Below are 15000 nucleotides of genomic sequence, written 5' to 3' on the forward strand. Positions count from 1 at the left end.
GTGGAGCGGCCATGATGAATCTGTCCTTCGTTCTCTCGCTCGCTCCGTAATTAAAAAGCTCTCTCGCCCGCGGTGAGGAAATCCGCCGCCATCCATCCACATTCCTGCGTTTTAATCAGAACCCTCCACACCAGGCTGAACGTTCTCCCTCCTTTTCTGCGCTGGCTTTTTGCTTCATTGTTGTCCTCAGAGAGGTTCTGGCATCGCGTACCGAAGCGAGAACATCTCCTCCAGACCCCTCAGCAGCACGTTCTGTCTGTTCGTGGTAGAACTTGCCAGCGAGTTCCATCCTAGCGCTTCACACACAAGGAGAAGAGTGTTGAACTTTAATTCTCCTCACTGCTGGTCTGGTGGTGGCCTGCACTACTCTGACCTTCTCACAGCTCTGCTCTGAACTGGATTAGCGGCTGGGAGGAGGGTACGACGTATCGGTGAAGATCCGAGGTTCTTCTGAGGATCACATGCACGGGTTCTAGATCACAGGCACGGGTTCTACATCAGAGATAAGGCACGGGTTCTGGATCACAGACACGGGTCGGGACCACAGACACGGGTTCTACATCACACGCACAATGTTCTAGATCACAGGCACGGGTTCTAGATCACAGGCACATATTTTGGATCACAGCCACGGGTTCTACATCACAGATAAGGCACGGGTTCTGGATCACAGACACGGGTCTGGATCACAGACACGGGTTCTACATCACACGCACAATGTTCTAGATCACAGGCACGGGTTCTAGATCACAGCCACGGGTTCTAAATCACAGACAAGGCACGGGTTTGGATCACAGACACAGGTTCTACATCACACACACAATGTTCTAGATCACAGGCACGGGTTCTACATCACAGACACAATGTTCTAGATCACAGGCACGGGTTCTAGATCACAGGCACATATTTTGGATCACAGCCACGGGTTCTACATCACAGATAAGGCACGGGTTCTGGATTATAGACACGGGTCTGGATCACAGACACGGGTTCTACATCACACGCACAATGTTCTAGATCACAGGCACGGGTTCTAGATCACAGCCACGGGTTCTAAATCACAGACAAGGCACGGGTTTGGATCACAGACACAGGTTCTACATCACACACACAATGTTCTCCATCACAGACACGGGTTCTAGGTCACACACAATGTTCTAGATCACAGACACGGGTTCTACATCACACGCACAATGTTCTAGATCACAGCCACGGGTTCTACATCACAGCCACGGGTTCTACATCACAGACAAGGCACGGGTTTGGATCACAGACACAGGTTCTACATCACACACACAATGTTCTACACCACAGACACGGGTTCTAGATCATACACAATGTTCTAGATCACAGGCACGGGTTCTACATCACAGACAAGGCACGGGTTTGGATCACAGACACAGGTTCAACATCACACACACAATGTTCTACACCACAGACACAGGTTCTACATCACACACACAATGTTCTACACCACAGACACGGGTTCTGGATCACAGACAATGTTCTAGATCACAGACACGGGTTCTGTATCACAGACAAGACACAGGTTTGGATCACAGACACAGGTTCTACATCACACACACAATGTTCTACACCACAGACACGGGTTCTGGATCACAGACACGGGTTCTGGATCACACACAATGTTCTAGATCACAGGCACAGGTTCTAGATCACAGGCACATATTTTGGATCACAGCCACGGGTTCTACATCACAGATAAGGCACGGGTTCTGGATCACAGACACAGGTCTGGATCACAGACACGGGTTCTACATCACACGCACAAGGTTCTAGATCACAGGCACGGGTTCTAGATCACAGCCACGGGTTCTACATCACAGACAAGGCACAGGTTTGGATCACAGACACAGGTTCTACATCACACACACAATGTTCTACACCACAGACACGGGTTCTAGATCATACACAATGTTCTAGATCACAGGCACGGGTTCTACATCACACACACAGGTTCTACATCACACACACAATGTTCTAGATCACAGACACGGGTTCTGGATCACACACAATGTTCTAGATCACAGGCACGGGTTCCAGGTCACAGACAGCAGAACCGGATTTTACGGTTTAATTTGGCGTTTATTATCACCCCCCCCACACACACACACACACAGCGGACTATAAATCCCAGTTCTCGCTGTTCGGGGAACATCTCGCACTGCGGGCCATTTATCAACTTTAATATTCGCCAACAGAACCCGCCTTATAACTGTCATCGGGACAGAACCAACGCAGAACAAAAAGTGGAACTTATCACGGAGGGAAATTCACATTCGTCACTTTACTTCACTTTTTACCGTGCTGACGAGGGTCTTTTTACTTTTAGCTTTTAAATAAAATATGTTTTCTTTAGAAATAAAATATGCGTTTAATATCGTTTTTAATTGTTCCGTTTACATTGTAGACTTTCTATAACTTTTGTCGAAGTGGAGAACCGACCTTCTTCCGCGCTGCTCCTCAGCGTGAGACAAAGCGCTGCGAGTAGAAACCCTGCCCGCCTCTCCATGCCGTGTCTCCGTCCCGTGTCTCCGTCCCGTGTCTCCGTCCCGTGTCTCTCCAACTTGCGCTGCCGCGTTTCTCTGCTCTCTGTGCGGGACTCGCAGTTAAACGCGCCGCTTCGTTCTCGGTGTTCGGGCTCCGGCGGCTCCACACGCTCCCGCTCCGGCCGAATCCATCTCCGCCCTCGGGCTTCCGTCGGTCGGACGCGTTCCCCCTTCACCTCCTGCGTAATAAACGCCGACAGGAGCCTTCGGAACCGGGCCCGGACCCCTCAGAACCGCGCTCAGCACCGCGCTCAGCACCGCTGCGCTCCGCAGCTCTCCGCCGTCTGGCACCGCGGTGCGCGCAGCTCTGTCAGTAAACCCCGGAGCGCGCGTGCGTGCGTGCGTGCGTGCGTGCGTGTGTGTGTGTGTGTGTGTGTGCGTGAGTGTATACAGTACACACCTTCTCATTCAACGTGTGTTCTTTATCTTCATGACCATTTACGTTGGTAGATTCTCACTGAAGGCATCAGAACTATGAATGAACACATGTGGAGTTATGAACTTAACAAAAAAAGGTGAAATAGCTGAAAACATGTTTTATATTCTAGTTTCTTTGCTCTGATTTCTGCTTTGAACACTCTTGGCATTCTCTCGATGAGCTTCAAGAGGTCATCACCTGAAATGCTTCTCCAACAGTCTTGAAGGAGTTCCCAGAGGTGTTTAGCACTTGTTGGTCCAGATCACCCCAAACCATCTGGACTGGGTTCAGGTCCGGTGACTGTGGAGGTCAGGTCTCCACTTTTTGTTAAGTCCAGAACTCCACATGTGTTCATTCATAGTTTTGATGCCTTCAGTGAGAATCTACCAACGTAAATGGTCATGAAGATAAAGAAAACACATTGAATGAGAAGGTGTCCAGACTTTTAGCCTGTACTGTGTGTGTGTGTGTGGATGCATGTGTGTGTGTGTGTGGTAGTAGCCTAGTGGGTAACACACTCGCCTATGAACCAGAAGACCCAGGTTCAAATCCCACTTACTACCTTTGTGTCCCTGAGCAAGACACTTAACCCTGAGTGTCTCCAGGGGGACTGTCCCTGTAACTACTGATTGTAAGTCGCTCTGGATAAGGGCGTCTGATAAATGCCGTAAACGTAAATGTAAATGTGTGTGTGTGTGTGTGCGTGTGTCAGAGCTCCCCCGCCCCCCTCTCTCTAACCACACATTTTTCACACATCGTGAAGTGAAAGATAGAATTGAAGAGAAGAGAGAAATCATGCTTCTCTCCTCTCTCTTTCACTTCCCCGAAACCCCATAAACATATAGTATTTATTTTGTGAAGCTCTCCATGAACTTGTCTTGTATGAGAAGTTAAATGCTGTTAGATGCTGATGGGCTGTGGAGACGGGCCTGGGTGGGCAGGACCCACAAATCCGAGGACCCACAGAGCCACGCCCGCCCAGTCCTGCTCTGTAATCACAGAGGAGCAGCGGGCAGTTAATGACACAGAGTACAGTCAGCGCCCAAAATACCCGGCTGAGGGTCCGGCTTCTGCTGCTGCTGGGTGCAGGATGGAATGCTGAATCTGTGGGTCGGTACTGAAGTGAAGTCGGGCTATATACATGTTAGACAGTACACAGCAACACGAAATAACGTTTCTCCAGAACCTGGTGCTACATGGAACATTTGAACGATTAGACAAAGTTACATACTGACATAAAGTGACAAAGTGACCGTGTGTGACACCGACAAACTGGGCTACAAACAAGGGACAGAGGCAGTGCAAGAGTAATATTTAACTAGAAAAGTAAAACAGTGCAAATACTGCTGTGCAAAATGGATCAGTGCATTAGCAGATAATATTACAGACAGATAATATTACTCAATATAACAGAGGTATTGTGTAGACGGTAACTATCAATTACAGTGATCTGTAATCCTGTAACTGTGGGTACAGTCAGTTACTGTTTACTGTAATCCTGTAACTGGGGGTATAGTCTGGTACTGTTTACTGTAACCCTGTAACTGTGGGTGCAGTCAGTTGCTGTTTACTGTAACCCTGTAACTGTGGGCACAGTCAGTTGCTGTTTACTGTAACCCTGTAACTGGGGGTACAGTCTGGTACTGTTTACTGTAACCCTGTAACTGTGGGTACAGTCAGTTGCTGTTTACTGTAACCCTGTAACTGTGGGTCGTTACAGTCAGTTACTGTTTACTGTAATCCTGTAACTGCGGGTTGTTACAGTCAGGTACTGTTTACTGTAACCCTGTAACTGTGGGTACAGTCAGGTGCTGTTTCCTGTAACCCTGTAACTGTGGGTACAGTCAGGTACTGTTTACTGTGATCCTGTAACTGCGGGTCGTAACAGTCACTGTTTACTGTAACCCTGTAACTGCGGGTACAGTGTAGTACTGTTTACTGTAACCCTGTAACTGTGGGTACAGTCAGTTGCTGTTTACTGTAACCCTGTAACTGTGGGTTGTTACGGTCAGTTACTGTTTACTGTAATCCTGTAACTGCGGGTTGTTACAGTCACTGTTTACTGTAATCCTGTAACTGTGGGTACAGTCAGGTGCTGTTTCCTGTAACCCTGTAACTGTGGGTACAGTCAGGTACTGTTTACTGTGATCCTGTAACTGCGGGTCGTTACAGTCACTGTTTACTGTAATCCTGTAACTGCGGGTACAGTCAGGTACTGTTTACTGTAACCCTGTAACTGCGGGTCGTTACAGTCACTGTTTACTGTAATCCTGTAACTGCAGGTACAGTCAGGTGCTGTTTACTGTAACCCTGTAACTGCGGGTTGTTACAGTCACTGTTTACTGTAATCCTGTAACTGCGGGTACAGTCAGGTGCTGTTTACTCTAACCCTGTAACTGCTGGTCGTTACAGTCACTGTTTACTGTAATCCTGTAACTGTGGGTACAGTCAGGTACTGTTTACTCTAACCCTGTAACTGCTGGTCGTTACAGTCACTGTTTACTGTAATCCTGTAACTGCGGGTACAGTCAGGTACTGTTTACTCTAACCCTGTAACTGCTGGTCGTTACAGTCACTGTTTACTGTAATCCTGTAACTGCGGGTACAGTCAGGTACTGTTTACTGTAACCCTGTAAATGCGGGTCGTTACAGTCACTGTTTACTGTAATCCTGTAACTGCGGGTACAGTCAGGTACTGTTTACTGTAACCCTGTAAATGCGGGTCGTTACAGTCACTGTTTACTGTAATCCTGTAACTGCGGGTACAGTCAGGTACTGTTTACTGTAACCCTGTAACTGCGTGTCGTTACAGTCACTGTTTACTGTAATCCTGTAACTGCGGGTACAGTTAGGTACTGTTTACTGTAATCCTGTAACTGCGGGTACAGTCAGGTACTGTTTACTGTAACCCTGTAAATGCGGGTCGTTACAGTCACTGTTTACTGTAATCCTGTAACTGCGGGTACAGTCAGGTACTGTTTACTGTAACCCTGTAACTGCGGGTCGTTACAGTCACTGTTTACTGTAATCCTGTAACTGCGGGTACAGTCAGGTACTGTTTACTGTAATCCTGTAACTGCGGGTACAGTCAGGTACTGTTTACTGTAATCCTGTAACTGCGGGTCGTTACAGTCACTGTTTACTGTAATCCTGTAACTGGGGGTACAGTCTGGTACTGTTTACTGTAATCCTGTAACTGCGGGTACAGTCAGGTACTGTTTACTGTAACCCTGTAAATGCGGGTCGTTACAGTCACTGTTTACTGTAATCCTGTAACTGGGGGTACAGTCTGGTACTGTTTACTGTAATCCTGTAACTGCGGGTACAGTCAGGTACTGTTTACTGTAACCCTGTAACTGCGGGTCGTTACAGTCACTGTTTACTGTAATCCTGTAACTGTGGGTACAGTCAGGTACTGTTTACTGTAACCCTGTAACTGCGGATCGTTACGGTCACTGTTTACTGTAATCCTGTAACTGCGGGTACAGTCAGGTACTGTTTACTCTAACCCTGTAACTGCGGATCGTTACGGTCACTGTTTACTGTAATCCTGTAACTGGGGGTACAGTCTGGTACTGTTTACTGTAATCCTGTAACTGCGGGTACAGTCAGGTACTGTTTACTGTAACCCTGTAACTGCGGGTCGTTACAGTCACTGTTTACTGTAATCCTGTAACTGTGGGTACAGTCAGGTACTGTTTACTGTAACCCTGTAACTGCGGATCGTTACAGTCACTGTTTACTGTAATCCTGTAACTGCGGGTACAGTCAGGTACTGTTTACTGTAACCCTGTAACTGCGGATCGTTACGGTCACTGTTTACTGTAATCCTGTAACTGCGGGTACAGTCAGGTACTGTTTACTGTAACCCTGTAACTGCGGGTCGTTACAGTCACTGTTTACTGTAACCCTGTAACTGCGGGTACAGTCAGGTACTGTTTACTCTAACCCTGTAACTGCGGATCGTTACAGTCACTGTTTACTGTAATCCTGTAACTGCGGGTACAGTCAGGTACTGTTTACTGTAACCCTGTAACTGCGGATCGTTACGGTCACTGTTTACTGTAATCCTGTAACTGCGGGTACAGTCAGGTACTGTTTACTCTAACCCTGTAACTGCGGATCGTTACGGTCACTGTTTACTGTAATCCTGTAACTGCGGGTACAGTCAGGTACTGTTTACTGTAACCCTGTAAATGCGGGTCGTTACAGTCACTGTTTACTGTAACCTTGGTTGGTTATTGCAGTCTGTACGGTTGAAGTTCCCTTGAACAGGGTATTATCCCCACACACTGATTAAACTTTACAGTCTGGTTACAGGAAGATGTGTAAGTTTGGAATTCATCACAAGCACAGAAAAGAAACGACATCTTACTTTGCACCCACTGATCCTGAGTTGATTTAGTGCTCAAAGAACAAAGGGTCATCTCTTCACTGGGGCATCGGGTCTTTCTCACTCAACACCCCTCCTCCAGCAGCAGTGCTCTTCACCACCCACCCCATAAACACACACTTCCTTCTGTCTTCTGTCTTCAACACCGTGGAGTTCATATCTGAAGTGTGAACGTATGATGGTGCGTTTAAAACCAACACCCAGACAACAGACACACACACACACACACACACTCCTGAAGAAGTTCTTCTGAGTTGTAAATGTGCACTGGGACATTTCGGAGCCGCAGCAGCTGAAGTCCCATGGATGACGTCACGGCGCGGCACTTCCCGTGAAGGCCGATAGGGGGCAGATGTTGTCGGGGAAGAAGTGCGCCACACATCTGGACTCTTCCTCCACCTTCTTCACGCCAAACAGACATTTATTCATTTATGCAGAACCCGTGTAACGAGCTGCAAGCAACAAAAGCAGCATGGAAAAATATTCAATTCATCAGAAATTCATCTTCATAATGTGTCAACATCATGGTGAGGAATTCATAGCCGGAGCAGACAGTCAGGCTCTGTGTGTGTGTGTGTGTGTGTGTGTGTGTGTGCTGTAAGTGTACATGTTCACGTGTTGTTACAGATGGAACCCGTCCACCTCCAGGAATGAGATGTGAAGATAGGAGGGAGGGAAGATGTTGGTTAGAGGTGGGACCAGGTAGATGGAGTTTATTTGTCAGTGCTTTTTCGTGGCAGGGTTGTACTCCGTCTCTCTCTCCCTTTTGTTTTGTGGAGTGATTGGTTTTCAAATTCGATTTAACCATAGCGTGTCACCACCAGCTATCATCTGCTGCTTCCAGCTTTGACTGACAGCTTCTAATCACCATGACAACATCTGTTTCACCGTGCTCCTGACAAGTCCTTTCTTCATAAATCAAGTCACAGAAATATGCTAATGACGTAAAATATACCGTTTATCTACAACCGGGAGCAATGCAGCAGATCATCTGAACAATGTGTCACCTGAGATTCTGTCTGGAAGTGTCTCATCCAATCACGTCACCCTTCTCTGGCCATTTCTTTCCAGTCTGATGCCATCAAGCTCATTGTCTCTGGCAACCCGGATCCCATGGCATATGAGAACGAAAACACGTAAACAGGGGACAGGTCCATTATACTCGGAACTGTGAAGTTCATCAGCGTCTGTTTACTGCATAATTCAATAAGTCCTTGTCTCTGCACAGACTAATTAATGAAAGTTTTTACAAAAGCAAATATTCATCAGCAAGCCGGCACACATTAAAGCAACGCTCATCATCCATCATGGACCTTTCAGGACAGCCGCCAGCGAGATCTTCTGACCATGATGGTGAGGCCATGGTGTCTTTACGAATATGGAGTTATGATTGGATAAACATCAGATATTCCGGCGCTGGCTGAACTGGAATCACCACTAAAGATTTATCCTGAAGACGTCCTCTGAGTGTGTCTCTATTTAAGTGTGTATGAATTGTGAAGGTGAACCACACAACTTAACACTGGAAAAAGAAAGTTCTGTTAAAAGTTCTTCAGGTGTATCTCTTCATCACAATAATCACGCTCTGACTCCTTTAAAAAGGCTGGTGAACAAACAGCAAGACTTCATCATATTTCATGAATCATGGATTAATTCTCCTGTCATTCTCTTTTCATTTCCAGCCCTGCTTATGGATCCATTACTTACGTTTTTACAGTCAAGGACCACAGATCCAGAGCTCAGCTTCACCCGTGGAACCTCCAACCTTCATACCCAGAACAACAGAAAGATCTGCAGTGTTACAAGAACACAAATACATGCAGTGCACTTTGTTATGTTACAGCCTTGTTCTAAAATGGATTAAAGTACATTTTTTCCTCAGAATTATACGCAAAACATCCCATCGTGACAACGTGAAAAAACTTTATTTGAGGTTTTTGCATATTTTTTAAAAATAAAAAAAAAACGTACATAAGTATTCACAGCATCAGGGCAGAGACACATAAACCCTTCACTCACACACTCACACCTGCGGTCAACACGGCGAGAGCAAGTAAGCTCCGCCCACATGAGGTTCAGGCCGGGATTCGAACCCACAACCTGGGAAGAGTGAGGCCACGCCCCTAACTGCCCTGTCAGTAAACTTTAATATGAAATATTACTCATGCCTCAGCCTTATTTAGTTATTAAAATTCATATTTTGCCCCTCCCCTACACACACACACACACACACACACACATAAACACGGACACACACTCCGTCATTTACTGTCACTGATGGTTTGATTTCTTCACGTCCATCAGGACTTTTTCTATTATAGCTGCACCTGGCAGATATTAAAGTGTTCGCACATTTAGCACACACAACATGTACAAATATGATTATATTTCACACTACCTACACACACACACACACACACACAGGCTGCATTAATAATTCTCATTACCATAGCAACTCCAATCAGTGAAGCACCATTTTCTTACCCCCCATCACTTCTGTACCATGACAGTTTCCATTGAATATGCACAGTCCCCCCACCACACACACACACACACACACACACACACACATACACAGTCTCTCTCGGTGATTGTTCTGTAGGCTATTGAGAGCAGCTTAGTCCCATCCAAGCTGACATCAAAGTCCCCTCATCCACTTAATGTTGTCATTGTGCTGTGTTCAAGCAGCCCAGAAAACAGGGGAATGTTTCAGTAGTATTGCAGATGCAGCTGTGTGTTGTGTGTGTGTGGTGCAACTTTGTGCATGTATGTGTGTGTGTGAGTGTGGTGTGTCTTTATGCATGTATGTGTGTGTGTGTGTGTGTGTATGGTGTGTGATGTGTGTGTGTGATGTGTGGTGTGTGTGTGTGTGTGTGTGTGCATGTATGTGTATGTGTATGTGTGTGATGTGTGGTGTGTGTGTGTGTGTGTGTGTGTGTGTATGGTGTGTGATGTGTGTGTGTGTGTGTGTATGTATGTGTATGTGTGTGTGTGTGTGTGTGTGTGGTGTGTGTGTGTAGGATCCCTGGAGTGAAGCCGTGAGAGGACGAGGAGAATCAGCTCTTTTTATCAGCTCATGTTGATAATTTTTAAATTCCATGAATTCCAGTCATGCATCCTACAGTAAACGTGGTCGGATTCCGCTGTGACGTAGCAGGGGGAGGAGCCTGTAATGGGGTCGAAGTACCCGACCTTGTCCAAAGAGGAATACCGAGCTGAGGTCCAGGAATCTGGCCCAGTGTCGGTGAGGACGGGCTGAGATAAGGTCCTCAGAAGCAGCCTGTTAGTGAACGGCGTGTAAGTCACTGCTGCTCCTCCTGATAGGAGGAAACCAGTCCGAGTGGAAACGTGAAGCCAGCAGGGTTTAGCGTGACCCCTGCACACAGATGTTGGCCAGCGATACGTTGGCTCTCCTACAGCCTCGCTGTAGTGAGCACTGGAGGAAGAGGGCTGTGGTCGTCAGCCACACCCCCTTCTACGCTTTATTTTGGGACCATTTGCTGTTGAATTACAGGGTTGAGGGTTCTCGCTGCCTCCAGCTTCCCCAGTTATTTGTTCTAGGAGGGTTACACATAACTATCAGGCTGCCTGTGTTGGTCTAAAAATGGAGGCCGAGAACACGTGAAACACCCAGGGATCCTGAGCCGAGCAGCTGCAGCTGCAACGTGTAGACAAAGCCCCACCGGCCCAGCAGTGGAGGTCCTGTGTCTGCACAAATCTGAAAGGTTTCACCAGAGGTTCATCACATTGTGCAGATCAGATGGAGTCTCTACTCTGTCCGTTTCTGCAGATCGATCTCTGTACCTCCTACATGTTCATTCACCGGCTGCTCTGATTTACCTTCCTGGCTTCTGGGCAAGTGGTTATGTCAATACGACAGCGATGCCCTTCGACCTCCAGGCTTCACACGAGACGGCAGTGAGCCAGGCAGTGTAACAAGGCCCGTCAGGTCCTGTAGAACCTCATCCATCCAGAATCTGCTCCTCCAGCAGGTGAAATTATCGCCATCGGTCCCGGGTGGTCGGCAGCCGTCCCTGACATCCATCACGGTCCGTTTCTTTCCACCTTGGCAAACAAATCAAACCGGTTGGGCTGATGGTGGTGTGTGTGTGTGTGTGTGTGTGGGAGTGTGTGTGGAACTGCCTTTGTTCTGCACGCTCCGATGGAATAACACTTCATCAGCTCCATAATGCCACGTGGCCACCATCTAATTACCTGCAAAGTAAAAAGTAAATGAGCGACCCGCTTTCCCGCTCCGCACCCGGAGCTGCGCTGCGCAGACGCAGGACGATGCGAGTGGGACACCTCCAGCTGTGAGCCATGTCAAGATGGTGGCAGTAATTCTAGCTGGAACGAGAGGGATGGAATGGTGAGCAGGGTGAGGGTCGCTGGTCACGGGGCTTCTGGGTGGCTTGTTATGTCTGCGCCCAGGAATGCAGGAAAATTAATGAGCAGATTGTCTTACACACTGCGGGACTTTATTAAACAGTGTATGATTTCATAAAACATATGAATGCTTAGGAAATAATACACTGTGTTGGTTAGATGTTCATCCACAGTCATCATATTTTTACAACAATAATCATCTGCATATGGGCTCCTGACATTTGAAAGGAAAAATCCCACAACAACGACCTCATCCTTGTCCCCCACGTCCAGATATGGTTCGTTTTACGGACACCGTCCTGTCCTGGGGACGAGGACGATGAAGATGCGTGTGTTAACGGGTGAAAATGCGTCTACTTCCGCGCCGTGTTCTCTGGATTCCTCCGTCTGGAAGCTTCTTGCTGTAACTGAATCCCCCGCAGTGGAGAACGTGGAATGTGAAAACAAGTAGGGGTGTGTGTGTGTGTGTGTGTGTGTGTGTGTGTGTGTGTTTATGCACTTTATGAAAGGCCTGTCCAAGAGGAGGAACTTCATTTTCCACGCATCTGTTACCCCTGAAACGTAACCAAAGCCAGGCCTGCAGAGAAGTCTCTTCCTAATTCAGTGGATGTTGTGTAATTAGCAGGACAATCTTTCTGAGATATGAATTGCCTTCCCAAAACCAAGGTAACGCTTTATTTATTCATATGTATTTTACATAAATAATTCTGAAGAATTACAGATACAGATTTGTAAGTTAAATGTACATTTACAGCATTTATCAGACACCCTTATCCAGAGAGACTTACAGTCAGCAGTTACAAGGACAGTCCCCCCTGGAGACACTCAGGGTTAAGTGTCCAGCTCAGGGACATGATGGTAGTAAATGGTCTTCTGGTTCGCAGGCAAGTGTGTTACCCGCTAGGTTACTACCACCCAGCAAAGCGTATATATAAAGTATATAAACTACTCACATAACTCAGGGTTATTGTGAGGGACTTAGATAAAGCACAGATGTTCTTTATCTTGGGGCCAATACCAAGAGACAACCTTTCTCAGTGTGGCATCAATTTCAACATTCTGTGGGTATAAAAGGCTGGTATTGTCAGTATTGGCATCCAAAGTCAACGCAAAACAGATTTGGTTGTTGTACATGTCTTAGTCACGGCACGTTCTTACCTCAGAGACATCATAGAACCCATCATCATCCCCCAATTCTGCCAGCACACCCCCAACTTTCTGTTCATGGATGATAATGAGAATTGTCACAGCTCGACTTCAGGAAGTTGGAGTGCTTCATATGGTCCGGCCATCAATGTCCCCTGACCTGAACCCCATAGGTCACGTGTGGGACGAGTTGAAGCAGAGACTGTATGATCGTACCCCACCCCCACGTGACCTGGCAGACCTGCATGTAGAACTTGTGGAAGAGTGGAACCTCAGAACATCATGATGAGGCTGGTGAGAAGCACGAGATGTTGCTGTCAAGCTGTCATTGCGGCAAATGGTGGAAACAGCCGCTACTGACATTGTCCGTTTTTGTTATTTGGGGCTATCCCTGTTATTGTACATTTTTGGGGTAATAAATATTAAACTAATGTAAATAGTGTTTCTTCTCATACATTTTTAGTAATATCAAATGGAACTTAAAATTCTGAGCAAATAGGAAAAGCACTCATGTAAACAACAATATCCCTAACTTACTGTGAGTAGTGTATATGTATAACGTGTATATAAAAAGCTGGGGGTTTCATAAAGTCAGCAGTCGTCCAAACTGCTGATGATGAATGGGAAAGACATTGTGGAACAAGAAGAAGAAGAAGAAGAAGTGAGTGTCTGTGCTGTTTTACTCATCTCTACTGAACTTTAGATTCTTTAAACCTCAAAGTCAAATCTCTGTTCTTAACCATAATTGGAATTGAAAGGCTTTCTGAGCAGGAACAGGCCACAGAGGAACACGAAGCCTTCACCGTTGTGGTGGGAACATGTGCGTGGCCCAGAATCCACAAAACCCACCCACAGAAGATCAGCTTTGCTCTTCAGTTGCGATATGGATTCTCAGGTGTTACAGGAGACAGACGTCGCCCAGCCCACTGGTCAGAGGACCATGTTAGCAGGCGCTATCTGTTTGGACGGAGGCCCATTGGTGTTGGTGACAGGTTGAAGGTGTAACCCCGGCTCTGGACCTCCAGATAACATCTTGACGAGCCATTTAGCCTCCAGGCTGAGCCAGAGAGCTCATTATGGAGTTCGAGCTGGATGAACAGAGCTGATCCACTCAGGTCTGATACTGGAGCTGAAACGAGGGCAAACTGAATAAACGCGGGGTGGAGCGAAGGATGCTGGTTCCCTCTGGGGAACGATCCCCGCCCCACGGGTCCCGGGCGGGGCCGAGGCCTCATTTCAGGCTGAGTGTGGGAGTGTGAATGTTCCTAGGCTTCACGCTCCCAACTGGGCGCCTTTGACTGACACATGCTAACAAGCAAGTGGGTTCCTGGAGGAGCAGAACCTGGAAAAATGTTCTGAAAGCAGCATTTGTTATTTTCCTGCCTTTCAAGTCGTGCTGCACTGGAGCTGAAAATACCTGCTGACTGAGTGGGAACCCCGAGTCGCATCTTCAGGGTGATATTCTCCATGTTGAGGAGAAGCTGATTGCTGAAGACCTGAGCTGAGCGGACTGGTGGAGGTTATCTGCTCTGGATGACTCTCGTCCTGCACGTGGCTTTAAATGATGATGGTGATCGCACAATGAAAAGACGTTTCAGGAGGTAAAGGCTGTTTAATGCAAAACATAAAATATAAAAACGCACTCAGACATCATGAGATATCCCTTTTTCAAGCAGAGAGTAGTGATATAAATCAGCAGAGGGACGCTTACAGTGAGATAAAGTGAATTAAAAACATTACAACAAGATTTTATCCATCATTTTGTTCTCTGCTCTGATGCGCTCATTCAAAATAAATAGATGACGTCCAGCTTCATGATAAACGACACCAAACAGGATCCTTCATTAAAAAACAGAGACTCATAAATCAAACACGCATTACAATATGGGGTCAAACATCGAAAAGTAAAAAAGATCAAATGTTTGCAAAGCAGTTGCATCTCCTGCTTGTCTGACCTCACTTCCTGTCTGCTTCCTGCTTTCTTTGTTCAGGGGACAGAAAACACATCAGAGGTGGTAGAACAGCGGGTCACCGGTACCGTCATAATGTTCTAAAGTCGCACATGCAGGCGTACACACACACACACA

At 46.8% G+C, this 15000-nt stretch overlaps 1 protein-coding gene across 2 annotated transcripts in view; it reads right to left on the bottom strand.

Annotated features, from left to right (window-relative positions):
* Window positions 1-14505: 14505 nt before the first annotated feature.
* pard3ba (par-3 family cell polarity regulator beta a) overlaps window positions 14506-15000 on the bottom strand; it is a 71744-nt gene continuing 71249 nt past the window's right edge. For both annotated transcript variants that reach the window (XM_028979783.1, XM_028979784.1), the window contains one exon: window positions 14506-15000. This exon is cut by the window's right edge and continues 309 nt beyond it. The gene's annotated coding sequence lies outside the window, so the exon portion shown is untranslated.

Source organism: Denticeps clupeoides, chromosome 5 (assembly GCF_900700375.1).
Source record: "Denticeps clupeoides chromosome 5, fDenClu1.1, whole genome shotgun sequence".
In the NCBI taxonomy this organism is placed as follows: Eukaryota; Metazoa; Chordata; class Actinopteri; order Clupeiformes; family Denticipitidae; genus Denticeps; species Denticeps clupeoides.